The sequence below is a fragment of the Pongo pygmaeus genome, chromosome 7 (assembly GCF_028885625.2).
Source record: "Pongo pygmaeus isolate AG05252 chromosome 7, NHGRI_mPonPyg2-v2.0_pri, whole genome shotgun sequence".
NCBI lineage: Eukaryota > Metazoa > Chordata > Mammalia > Primates > Hominidae > Pongo > Pongo pygmaeus.
The window spans coordinates 72,656,973-72,669,088 of NC_072380.2; the positions used below are offsets into that span (position 1 = coordinate 72,656,973).

Genomic DNA, 12,116 nt, shown 5'->3' on the forward strand with positions numbered 1-12,116 from the left:
CCCTGCAGCTCCGCGCCGCCCCTTTTCTCTCGGCCTCTCCCTCGGCCTCCGCCACCCCGGCCGAATTCTTGCATAAATTATGCCAGGCGCGCCTGACGTCAGGTGGCGGCGCGCGGGCGCGGGCGCGGGCGCGGCGCGGCCCGGAGGGAGCCGGCGGCGGGCGCGCGCGGCCCCGCGGCCTCGGGTGCGCGCGGCGTGCCGGACGCGCGCAGGCGCTGGCGTGCTGGGGCCGCGGCGGCGGCGGCGGCGGCGGCGGCAGCGGCGGCGGCGCGGGGGTTGAGCCGTGGTGGTGCGGACGCGCTCGTGCTCGGGAACTATCGGATTAAACTTGAATCGAGTGAAATTACACAAAGGAGCTCCGCGGAGGAGGCGGCCCGGGGACCCGGAGACCCTGAAACTCACCAGAGCCCCGTTCGCCCCCGGCCAACTCCGTGCCCGTGGATTCAGCGCCCTGGCCGCAGCTGCCGAGCCAACTCCGGAGCCCGCCCTGCGTTTTGTTTTACCCTCGGCACTAGGCAGCGGAGGAGCCCGACCGACCCGGTGAGCGCGAGAGTTCGCCCGGCGCCCCCGGGAGGGGCGGCGGTGGCGGCGGCAGGAAATCGCTCCGGGCCGGGGCCGGGGCCGCGCGAGGAGTTGGGAGCGAGGAGTTGGGCGTGTGCGGGGCGAGGGGCGAGGGGCGAGGGCGGGAGGGGGCCGGGGCCAGCGCAGGAGCGCAGCGCCGCCCGCGCAGTGTCGCCGGCGTCGCCGCCCGCGGGGCCCGAACCCGCGCCCCGAGCGCCGCCCGGCGCCCCAACTTTTGCCTGCGTCCGCGGGGCCGGCGGCGGCGGGGGCGCGCGGTGCGGCCGAGGGTCACTTCCTCGCATGTAAATGGCTTTTTGTTGTGCTGCCGGCGTGGGGGGGGGTATGGGGGACAGGAGGGAGCGTGTCTGCGCGCGGGGGAGCGCGAGCGCGTTTCCTCCCGCCGGCGCCGAGCACGAGTTGCCGGCTCCATTCGAGAGAAAAAGGAAGGAGGAAAAGTTGGGCTCCAACTCAAGTGCGAGCGGGCGATGGGCGCGCGGGCGCGGGGTGGCTGAGCAGCGGCGGCGGCGGCTCGGGGACGGCGGCGACCCCCGCCTCCCGCCCCCGCCCCCCGCTCCGGACCGACCACGCCGCGCTCGCCGGGAGCTGCGGCCGCACCGGCGCGAACAAAGTGCGTCCCTCCCGACGTGGCGGCGCCAGCCCGCGCGGGGACCGCCACCGAGCGAGGTGGGTCGGCGGCGGGGAAAGTGCGCGGGGCGCCGCGTGGGGCGGGGGCAGCGCGAACACGCGGCGCGGGAGGCGTCCCGTGCTCAGCTAGTGCCGGTCGCGGGCGCGGAGTTGCGAGCCCGGAGTTGGGGGCTCCTGGGGCTCCCCGGCGGCTCCCAAGTGCGCTAGGAGGAGAAGAAAGGGAGCGGGGCCGGGGCGAGCGCCGGGAGGCGCGGCGAGGAGGGGACCCCACCTTGTCGGGCTGGCCGGGCCGCCGGCGGCGGCAGCTGCATAATAGCGACTTTAACCTTCCAACGCAACTCGGCTCCCCCGCCCCCCAACCCGCCGGGGGTCAGCGCTAGTGGGGGGTGGTCACCAGGTGGCCCCCGAGGTGACCCGGGTGCGCTCTGCCCTCGCAGAGAGCCGCGGCTTGGAGCGTGAACGGCCGAGGTGGCTGGAGGCCAAGCGGTCAGCGGGGAGAGGAAAGGAGGGCGGTGGGGGACGCGTTGTTTGTTTGGTTCGCACCGGGGATTGGGCTCGCTGGGGGCGCGGGGCTCGGGCGGGGGCGCAGGCACCGGCTGGGCTGCGGTGCGGGGCGGGCGCGGCGGCGCGGGGCTGGCGAGGTCGCTGGAGGGGGGCGACGGCGTATCCCGGGCGGGGGTGGGGGCGCTGGTCGGGAGGCTCTGGGGAAGGAGCCGCCGGCCCCGAGCAGCCATCATTACCGAGCCGCCTTTCTCCGGATGGCTCTGCCTCGAGGAGCCCGGAGCCGTGGGAGCGCACCCCAAACTCCCGGCCGGCCGCCCGCTTTGTGAGCGCCCCCGTGAAGCGAGCGGCGCGGAGAGTGCTCCTGCTATGGGTCGGACTCTTTTCCTGGAGGTCACTTTTAGAGACTGCTCACGCCTTGGTTTAAACTAGTTTTTTTCCCCCTCTTCTGAACAGACAATGGACAAAAGAAAAGTAGCAACCCACATGGAGAGAGTTTCCTTTTGAATTGCTAGAATTAGATACACTATCCAGCGCTCCACTTGCTAAGTATACTTTTTAGTTTCCCATTGTATATTATCTAGAAATCGATTTAAATAACTTATCTTAAAAAGTGTCTCTTTTGGGGGCTTAATTTCTGGAATACCTTACATGTCTTAATTTATTTTTAAAGGATTTTGTGAGGCCCTGATTTTTTATTTTCTAAAAATTTTAATTTAAGCCGTCTTTGCAGTGGGCGATACCTTTCTAAGGGGTTGAGTGTTATTTCACCCCAGTTCTCTCTCGGTAAGGGAGGGAGTACTCAGTATACGTAGTAATCAAAGAGGAAACAAAATACGTGTCTTTATTTCTTCACTGATCTTGTCTAAGGATGACAAAAAATATCTTAGTGACTGTGACTTTAGCAGCATGGTTACCTGATTTATCCCAGTTATAATTACGTTTAGATTGCAGTAATGTCTAAGTACAAGGTAATTCCTATTTCAGAAATAACTTGAGCAGTGATTTTACGAAGTTGAATCCTTCTCCCAGCCCCCAGAGTACATCTGTCGCGCAGTGTTTTTGTCTTGCTGTTGCACAACAGAAGCCCTCCAGTCTTTACCCTAAAATGGCAGCTTTCATTTGACTGGGGCCCATTCATTGACAATGATAATAAAGAGGCTGAAAGCTAGATGCTTGGGGCATGGAGTAGGACTTGGTTTGCCTTTCTAGGTAATAAGTAGGAGACATTTTATGTCTTCCAGTTTGCTCAGGAAAAGTTTATTTTCCCTGAAAAATCTGTCTTGTAGAAAAAAGTTATAAAGTAAAATAATTTGGAAATGGGTAAAGGCTTGAGCAGCAAATTTTAGAAGCTAAATTTTCTTATTTTGCCCAATAGTGGAAATATGGCATTCTCTTTTTTGGTAATCTGCTGATAAAAGGACATAATGGATTTTTGTCAGGCTTGTAACAGGTGAATTTCCGTATCCTGGTACTCAAGAATTGGGATTGTTTTCCAGCACTGTGGGTTTTATTCTCTTTATATTTTCTAATTTTTTCTCCTGTTAGAGTGACCAAATTGAACCATGTTGAATTGTATCCTGGGTTTATGCTTTCGCGATTCAAATGAGTTTTCAGATAAGAAATGAATTATAATTTTAAAAGACTGGTATATGAGTTTTAAATTATTATATTCGTTTAATCAATGGCCTTATTTTTAAATTAGTTTTTTAAAAAAATTACTTTCTTTTATATGTTTTAACATGGAAGGCACAATACAGGAATGATAGAGTGGTTGTATCGGTAATGTTTAAAAACCCAAATATTTTCCTCTTTCAAGGAAAGAAATAACTTTTTTTCCCAAGTTGAAAATATAGAAGTCAAATTTATAACAACGTATTCAGTAACTTAGTTTGAAAATAGTACTTTCATAGATTCACCAGTATTTGGTCTAGTTTTTAATCAGTTCAACTTACAGGAACATTTCCTAAACTTTTTTCATAATGAGTCTTGTTTCTAGGTTAGCCTTACTTTTATTGAGTTAAAATGAATACCCATGAAGAGTACCTTTTAAATACAGTAACATCAAGGAAATGTTACAACCGTTTCTTCATACAGATGCGAAGTCAATAACATGTTATAGTTTTTAAGCAGTTAGGTCAAAATAACAGAAATATTTTGTTATGAGAGAATACACTGTAAATGCTTCTGTGTGCCTGCTGTGTAACCCATAAAAGCAATGTAAGTGCCAAGTTAGTGTAGTTCTTTCAAACCTAAGATTACAGCATTGTATTCCATATGCTTGAAAAAGTTTGCTTGCCACACAGTCACCATGCCTTTAGTTAATTTTGATTCAGCAAACCTTGGCAAGCCTTCCATGGTTAAAACAATAAAAGGCAGTACTTTCCCTCAGGGAGTGTACCGTCTAATAGCAGTTCTATAGGTAAACAAATATTCACATTTGACTTTTAAGATAAACTTATAAGTAATAGTTATCTTTCATCTTTCATTAACTAAATACAACCTTTTGGGTTTGATAGCAGACACCATGGCCATCTTAGAAACATCTAATATAAATATGGCATTGCAAGAATAAAAATGTTTAGTCAGGTCTGAGCAAATGGCTCTTAAAACTTCAACTTTGTAAGACAGTGATTCTTTTTCAGCAAATGATTTCTACATGTAAAAAGTAAGCACATAGTCACATAGCTAAAATCACCAAAAAGGATGGAGAAGGAACATCTTAGGTGATATTAAGATGATGTCAGCAATATATTGGCTCTATGGGACCCTTTCAATTGTCTTGTTCACTCATGTGGGCATATTTGTGTATCTTAAAAAAGATTTGTTCTTTTCATGCGATTGGAAATTCAGAATTTAGCATTTTTCTAGACAGGTTTCCAAAACCATTATAGATTCATTAGTTCAGGAGATACTATTTTCCCCTTTCTCTATAAAACTTTATTATTTAGTCTTTAAAAAAATTGTTGACATTCGAAGGTGACTGATGTTAAAATATAAAAGAAATTGAGAATCAATAATCGCTTAGTTTTTCTACAAAAAATACAAAGATGGAATGATTTATATCAATTTGGTTATCACTCAGGTTGCAGTGATGGCAGAGGTCCTTGGCTGATTATGGTGGTTGTTAAGCGCTAGGAAGGTAATTTAAAACGCCATGACTAGGTGTCCATATTTTATTTTTGTCAATAGATTAAAAATTGTAAATGAAATCACATCTGCATGATAAAAAGAAGAAATAGAAACAGGAAGTTGTAATGATATTGTCAAATAAAAATTCATTTTATACTCATTAGAGAATGATTGGATATTTAGAGTGTGAGGACCTTAGAGAGCTAGTTGAACTTTCTCATTTTACAGATGAAGAAACTAAAGCCCAGAGAGATTAATTTAATGAACTGCTTCTGACTGGCCACCCACTGTTGCAGAGCTTATCTCAGTTACAGTTGTCTTCCTGGTGCCTAGCATCGTGCGGGTGCAGGAGGGGTGCTGGCCTTGTCTTTGTTGGCTCTGGAAGAGTACAGCTCTTGCTCATGTTCTGACTCAAAAGTACCTTTAGGCTTTAGAATCCTACAGCATAGGACAACATAACTCTTAAAGGTGTTCCTAAACCAACAATAATTTGCTTCTGTTTTTGGAGGGTTTTTTTTTTAAATTGTGATTATCCATTTAGAAAAAATGCAGAGATAATTATTTCAAGATTCGACAACTGTTTTCACTTTAGATGCATGTATTGATCACCATAACTAGATTCCTGTTGCGTTTTAACTAATGTTAGGTGACTGACTGCAAACATGATTGTTTTTTCAGAGGAGGATTTTTTTGGGGTTTCTGTTCTGCTTTTACTTTGAAAATTAGAAATGTCTTTTTAAAAGTAAAAAATAATGTAGATATTTATGAAGAAACTTAACTTGTCAGTACAGGCTGATTCACTCTCAGGCTTGTTTGCTTATGCTAATGTGGAATCTAAGGCACTTTTTAAAGTGACCCTTTGAGCCTTGCTTCCTCTGTGCATGTCAGGATTGGCTTTCATGGCCACAGAATCTGGACTGTGATTAGTCTTCCTGTTTCATCTGTGGTTTTCCTCACTGATTCGGCTGTTTGTTGGGTACCTGCTACCTGAAAGATGCAATGCTATGAATTGGCAATATAGTGATGACATGAGAAGACATGGTAAACTCACACAAAAACTAGAGCTACTGTAAGGTCATAGGTGTGATGCAGTGGGTGCCAGGAGGAGTGAGAGCTTAAGACTTGGGGATTCCGTCAGTTGGGTGGGGTATTACCCCTTAGGAAGTGGCTTTAGCATTGCCATCTGTATGATGGTAGAAGAAGGGGTGAGGGCACTTCAGGCAGTGCCCCTCACCTGCAGTGAGGCTGTATGTTTGAGGCACTCAACTGCAAGATGAGACTCGAGGCAGGCAGTATCCAACTTGGTCAGGGCTTCCAGGATATCGAATTTCGGATTTTTGAAAAAAGCAGTAGGAACCACTGATGAGTGTTAAGCAGCATTTGACACGAGCAGAGTTGTGTTTTGAAGAAGATTGAATTGGTGGGTGCTGAGAGGACAGTAGGTTGCAGACAATATCCTGCCTGCTTTTGTTGTGTTCTGTGGGATGGGGAAATCACAATGATTTGGACTAGATTGGTGGTGGCCATGGGGATGGAGAGAAATGGACAGATTTGAGAGATATTTAACAGTTTCAACGAATAGGACTTGGGGATACACGCGCTCTCAAGAGGGAGATCTCAGGGCATATAGGTTTCTAGCATGTTCCCTGGTGGGCTGGTTGGCTATTGATCCTATTCACAGAGGCAAGAATCAGATTTGCCGAAGATTTGAGAAGGAAGCTCATGAGTTTTTGTAGCATATGATTGAAGTAGCTGATAATGGACCATGATAACGTTGTTTTATCGTTTGCATTGCTAGCGGCATTCCAGAACTTTAAAAAAAGTAATCTGCTAGCTTTAACCAAAAGATGTTGGACGTGGGGAGTCCATCAAGGAATGTGAATGGGTTCAGTGAAATGGAAGAGGGGAGGGAAGCCTTACTTGCTGAATACATAGCACTTTGCTTGTTACTTGCCTGATACATAGCACTTTGTAGGAGTTTGCTCATTCCAGGTTGAGCGTAGAATCCTGTGGTAACCAGACCTTGGCACATTTTGTTCTTCTGTATCTCCCCTTACGGAGGCTGCTTTCTGTTGCTAGTCACATATTAGGGCAAGGTCTTTGGGTTCCCGGCACGTGGGTGGCAGGTCCCCCATGTTCTCAGGGCTGCAGTCTCCCTCGGAGAGAGTTGTATTTTAGAAGATGGTTGTAGTCATACAGAAGCAAGGAAGGAGTGAATACATTATTTAAATAAATGTGGAGAAGAATACCAATGTTTATCAGAATACTTACCTGGTTTTTAGTGGAGTATGTATAAACCAGTTTAATAAGTAAATTACCTTCAAAGTTACTTTGTTCGGTTATTATGAAAAGTAGTTTGTAAAGCATGGTTGCTGGTGGCAAATGAGCGATGCTGTTACACCCAGAAAAGCTTCTGAATTGCTGACGTTAATGTTATATAAGATAAATTATGAAAATACGGGACAGTAATTTTGAAGCTTTTTTAGGGAAGTATTTGTATTTTTGTGTTTGCCAGGTAATATGGGTGATAATGTTATCCTTTTTGTTATAGATCAAATTTTGTTCCTGTATGCATAAAGATAACCTTCCTGGGACTCAGTGTCTTTAATTAGGGGTCTGTTTCAAAGATACTTTTATTGTCATTGTGTGTTCCTCATGGGCCTTTCTGGTGGCCATTGTGACTCAGTCAAGTCTTCTGGGTTCCTTCCTGTCTTGCGTTGTTTGTAGGGACATGCTTCATGTGAAAGTTTACCTTCACCTGCAGTAGTTTTGAGTGATTATTTGAATAAGCTTAAATTCTGGAGAAGTAATGTTTCCACGTGTGGAATGGCAGGAAAACTTGGTGCACTAACTTCAGCTTCAGATGGGCTTGTGCCAACTACTCTGTGGCAATTTATATCTAATACTATTTCTTCAACTTGCCAGTTTTTCTTAAAAAAAAAAAAAACCCTTTAAAATACATTCTGTCATTAGGTCCATCCAGCAGTGTATTCTTAGGGTGTAAGAGATCATTTCTAAGAGGTGTAGACATCGAATGGAAAGGCACATGCAGGCCCCTGTGGATGTGGCTTTAATGGAAGAATAGAGGGGATGCTTCTTCGGGGCCTGCCTTCTCTCCTGGCATCTGCAGTGGCTGAGGAGGCAGCAGAGGTCATGTGGTGGATTTGAGTTTTCCACTATGTATTTCATCAGGATGAGGTTGGGCAAATAGCCATCTGCTGCTGAGCAGGGACCATGTGCGACCTGGGTTTCCACACGTAGCCTTTGTGTAGGGAAGGGCATGGAATTAGACACATGTGTTAGTTTGGACACATCACTTCCTTTCCCTAGTATCCTCAGTGTAAAACAGTCAGATTTCTATACCATATTTGCAGTATGTCTAAAAAAGGGTACATGGCACCTTAGTAGTTAATTTTCTTTCTAGTTCTGCAGCAAGTTTGGGGAACTACTTTAACTTTTTAGAGGCCACTGTGTCCTCTTTTCATCATTTTGAAAGAAACCACAAACATTCTATTTGTTTTCCATTTTTGTTTTGTTTCGTTTTCGTGATGGGATCTTACAATACTGTCCAGGCTGGATTCTAATTCCTGAGCTCAAAGGCTTTTCCTGCCTCAGCCTCCCAAGTAGCTGGGATTACTGGCATGCACCACTGTGCCGTGTTACATCAACATTTTAGAAATCTGTTGATATTTAAAACATAATTAGCAAATGTGCATATTATTTCAACACACCTAAAAACTATTAAACATCTTTAACATAATACTAAGCAGTCAAATAGTGAGAAGTCCCTTGAAGAATTATAAGCATGCCTTTAGTTTCCAAGGCAGTGCTTGCTAGCATACTAAGTGAATAATAAAATCAGTTTGAGCACAGGAATATGATTTAAAAAAATACCCCAGTTGGTGATGTATTTTGAAGTGTATAAGCCTAGCAATTATTTATGGTTAGAACTGGCACTATATTGAAATTGTTAAGCCCACATCCTTAAATAATTTTTTAAAAGTTTTTGTTAAAGTGTTTTATGTTCTTGTATACTTGGCCTCGTTTGTGCTTGAAATTTTGCTTTCATTAATCGCAAGTGTACCGATCTTGCAAGAAAAATCATGCATATTCATCTTGAGAATTTCAAAATCTTGATTAACAGTGTACCCCACCCTTAAGTATATGTTGGGCCAATCAAGTAAAATAGTGCAGAAATAATAAAACAATATTAAAAATAACAGTAATAACCATAATGACTGGCTGTTATTTCCAGTTGGGTAGTTACCCAGCTGAGTGTTGTCATGGATCATTTCATTTCCTCATCAAAGCAACTCTAGGTAATAGGTAGAATTATTATCCCTGTTTTACAGATGAGGAGACTAAAAGGGATGAGAAGTTAAATTACCCAGGGCCATACATTTCTAGCACGTGGTGGAGGAGGAATTTGAATCCAGATGAGCTAGACTCCACAATCTGTGTACATAAGCATCGTGCTGCTGTTGCCACCTAGACCAGCTCTGGAGCTTGCATTGTTGCTGTCTTAATAGACAAAGGTGTGTTAAAAATATCCATGCCATGCTGTGATGCTACCTATTGCTGTGTCTTACCAGCCCAGGCTATTTTTTTCTGTACTTCCTCTGTTGGTGCCTGCTGTAGTTGTGGGGCCATATGTCATGGGATGTCTTTGTACCTAAAACGACCAGGTCCTTGCCTTTCACACTTAAGGCCCTTCTACTCACATGGAGATGAGGAGAAGAGTTGTTCTTGTGGAGGTTGCCTTCTGAGGCGGCTGAGAATTTGAGTTTTGATGTCAGATGGATAAGGGTGTGAATCATAAAAATGGATATAATAAATTCTCCTAACTGCCCAGGATTATGGTGAAGATTAAGTGAGATACTCTACCTAACACACTTGGTATAGCATATGGCATATTCATTGAGTAGTTACTATTTTTATTAGTTCAGTTTAATCATTGAACTTATCAAATCATATGTATTGATTTTACTTTTGTTTTAAAAAGTCCCTCAAACCATAATCCTACAGATGACTGGACAAGAATGAGTGGCCTAAAATGGTGACTGGCTACACAATTTTCATTTTTCTTCAGGAGAAGACATTTGAAAATAACATCTTTATGTACCTTTGTCCATCAGTGCAACTAGATGTTATTTGCCTAATTCTCTTGTTGATTATATAGAGTTGATTCAGATATCCCAGGTACTAAAAGTGACAGGTTTGAGGGAGTGCTAATCTCTTGTCCTGAAGATGTTCATCTCCTACCAGAGTTATGGCTGTCCTTCTAGTGAAACAGTCATTTCTTCTTTGTCCCAAATCTGCAATTCTCCAAACATGGTGGGTGATGTTATCCTAGATGATCAGTGGTGTAGGCATGTTTGATCAGCTCTGGGATATTACGGTTTTCTGATTTAGACCAGAGGTCACAGGGTGTTCTCAAAATCTATAGGAGCTCCAGATTCTCAAATCTCAGAAGCTTTGATTCCTCAGTCCCTTCCTCCCAGGTTCTCTTTACCATGTAAAGAGGAGACAAGATGGTATCTGAAATGGGAGTAGGCTTGGGTTGGGGTCAGGGTTGTGATTAGCAACTAGAACATAAGAAGGTTTCTTAGAAAAGGGAAGGCTCTGGGGTAGCCTACTTAGAATCTCACTGCTATCCAGATTGGCAGGGAAATGGAAGAGATGGAGTATAGACAATTTTCATTTCATTCTATTCTATTTCTTTACTTGAAAATGACTTGGAGTAACAAAATAAATGAGTCAAAAAGTAAATAACTGATAACGTGTGGATTTATGGGAGATCCTGGTACTATTCTAACTTTACTGCAAGTTTGCAACTGTATCAATATCAAAAGTTTTAAAAGAACAGTGACTCCAAGGGGTTGATGTCAGTAGCTAACATTTGTGGAGCATAAAGTTTGTGTCACTTAGCATTTTGCTAAGCTATTTACATGAACTATTTTTGCTGAATCCTAAAGTAGGATTAGTCAAAATGCTGAGGTAGGAACAATAATTGCTATTTTACAGGTGAGGAGGTTGTTTAATAAATTTGTCTAAGATCATAGTTTTTAATGAGTAGTGTTGGGACTCAAAGCAGGACAGGCTCATTTAACAGCCTGTAGCATTAACTGCTCTGCAGAAATTGCTTTGGATAGTCCCATCAAAACAACCTAGGTCTTAGAAGGATAGGAACAACAAACATCATGATCTTACACACCTGCACTTTCTAGCACCAGCTCCTGGAGAAAAATCGAGAGGCGGAACGGTGTCTGTTAACAGATTATAGTCAGTGAGGCCTCTTTTCTCAGATGTTGTATCTTATCAATGGGAGACATTTTCAACCTGAAAGACACATGCTCATTACAAGACTTAGTAGTGCTCCAACCCTGTTTTCACTTATCAGTCCAAGACGTAGCCGACATCAAAGTGTTCAGCTTATTACAGAATTGACTTCCTCAAAGTTTCTCTCAGTGTTTATCCAAGATGTAATTCACTTAGCATCTTTATCTCGCTGCACAGGACTAGAGTTGTCTTCGAAAAAACTCAGGATACCACTTGGCTCTAGATCACAGTACTTGTTCCTCGTATTTGCGTTAACTTGTGTGAATATGCAGCCTCCGTGAAATATTTGCATACTGCCTCTGTGAACACACAGGACAACAGACTGTCTTCCACAGTCATACACTCAGTCATACTCTCAAATAGATATAGAGTTCAAATGTATAAATCAGTAGTCTTATATGTTACAGGGTGGGTGGATGTTCCTTTGCCAGGGGATTAAAAAAAAAAAATCCCAAGTCTTAATACTGCTTTCTCCCACACGAATAGTCTATGATGGTGTATTTTTGGATTTTGTACATGTTTATAGTTTTTTTCTTTTCACAATTTTGAATAAACTGTTGATTAGCTTGAGTATGATAAGCCTCTACTTAAAATGTAAATTTTGCTATTTTTGGTGCACTTAATATTTTAATATTTGTCTTAATTGTGTTAATTTTCAGAGCTGTGTTTATCACCAGATTTAGTATGTTAACTTTTCAGGGTTCCCACTTATTAAAAAAAAATAAAAAATAAACAAACATCTGGGCTGGTGTATGAAGCAAACCTCCAGTTTTATAGGGAACTTTGTGGCTACTCTGGGGTGCTAAGAGCCTTCCATTTAGCTGCTAAAGGCCAGCAGCATAAGGAAAACTGTCTTACATGCTGTCAAGTACATTAATAAGGACACAATTCAAGGACATAAGTAATTTCCCCACACTGTGGAGCACACAGGTGGTGAT

The 12,116-nt window shown here is 44.2% G+C and overlaps 1 protein-coding gene across 6 annotated transcripts in view; it reads left to right on the forward strand.

Moving 5' to 3' along the window:
* The first annotated feature begins 206 nt into the window (after positions 1–206).
* The window catches only part of CHD7 (chromodomain helicase DNA binding protein 7), a 188,033-nt gene continuing 176,123 nt past the window's right edge, over positions 207–12,116 (forward strand). For 4 of the 6 annotated variants that reach the window (XM_054499521.2, XM_054499523.2, XM_054499522.2 and 1 more), the window contains exon 1: positions 207–540. The gene's annotated coding sequence lies outside the window, so the exon portion shown is untranslated. Of the gene's footprint in view, positions 541–1,095; positions 1,246–1,493; positions 1,693–12,116 lie in introns of those variants that run through there. The other 2 variants (XM_063668802.1, XM_063668801.1) reach the window with 2 other exon arrangements.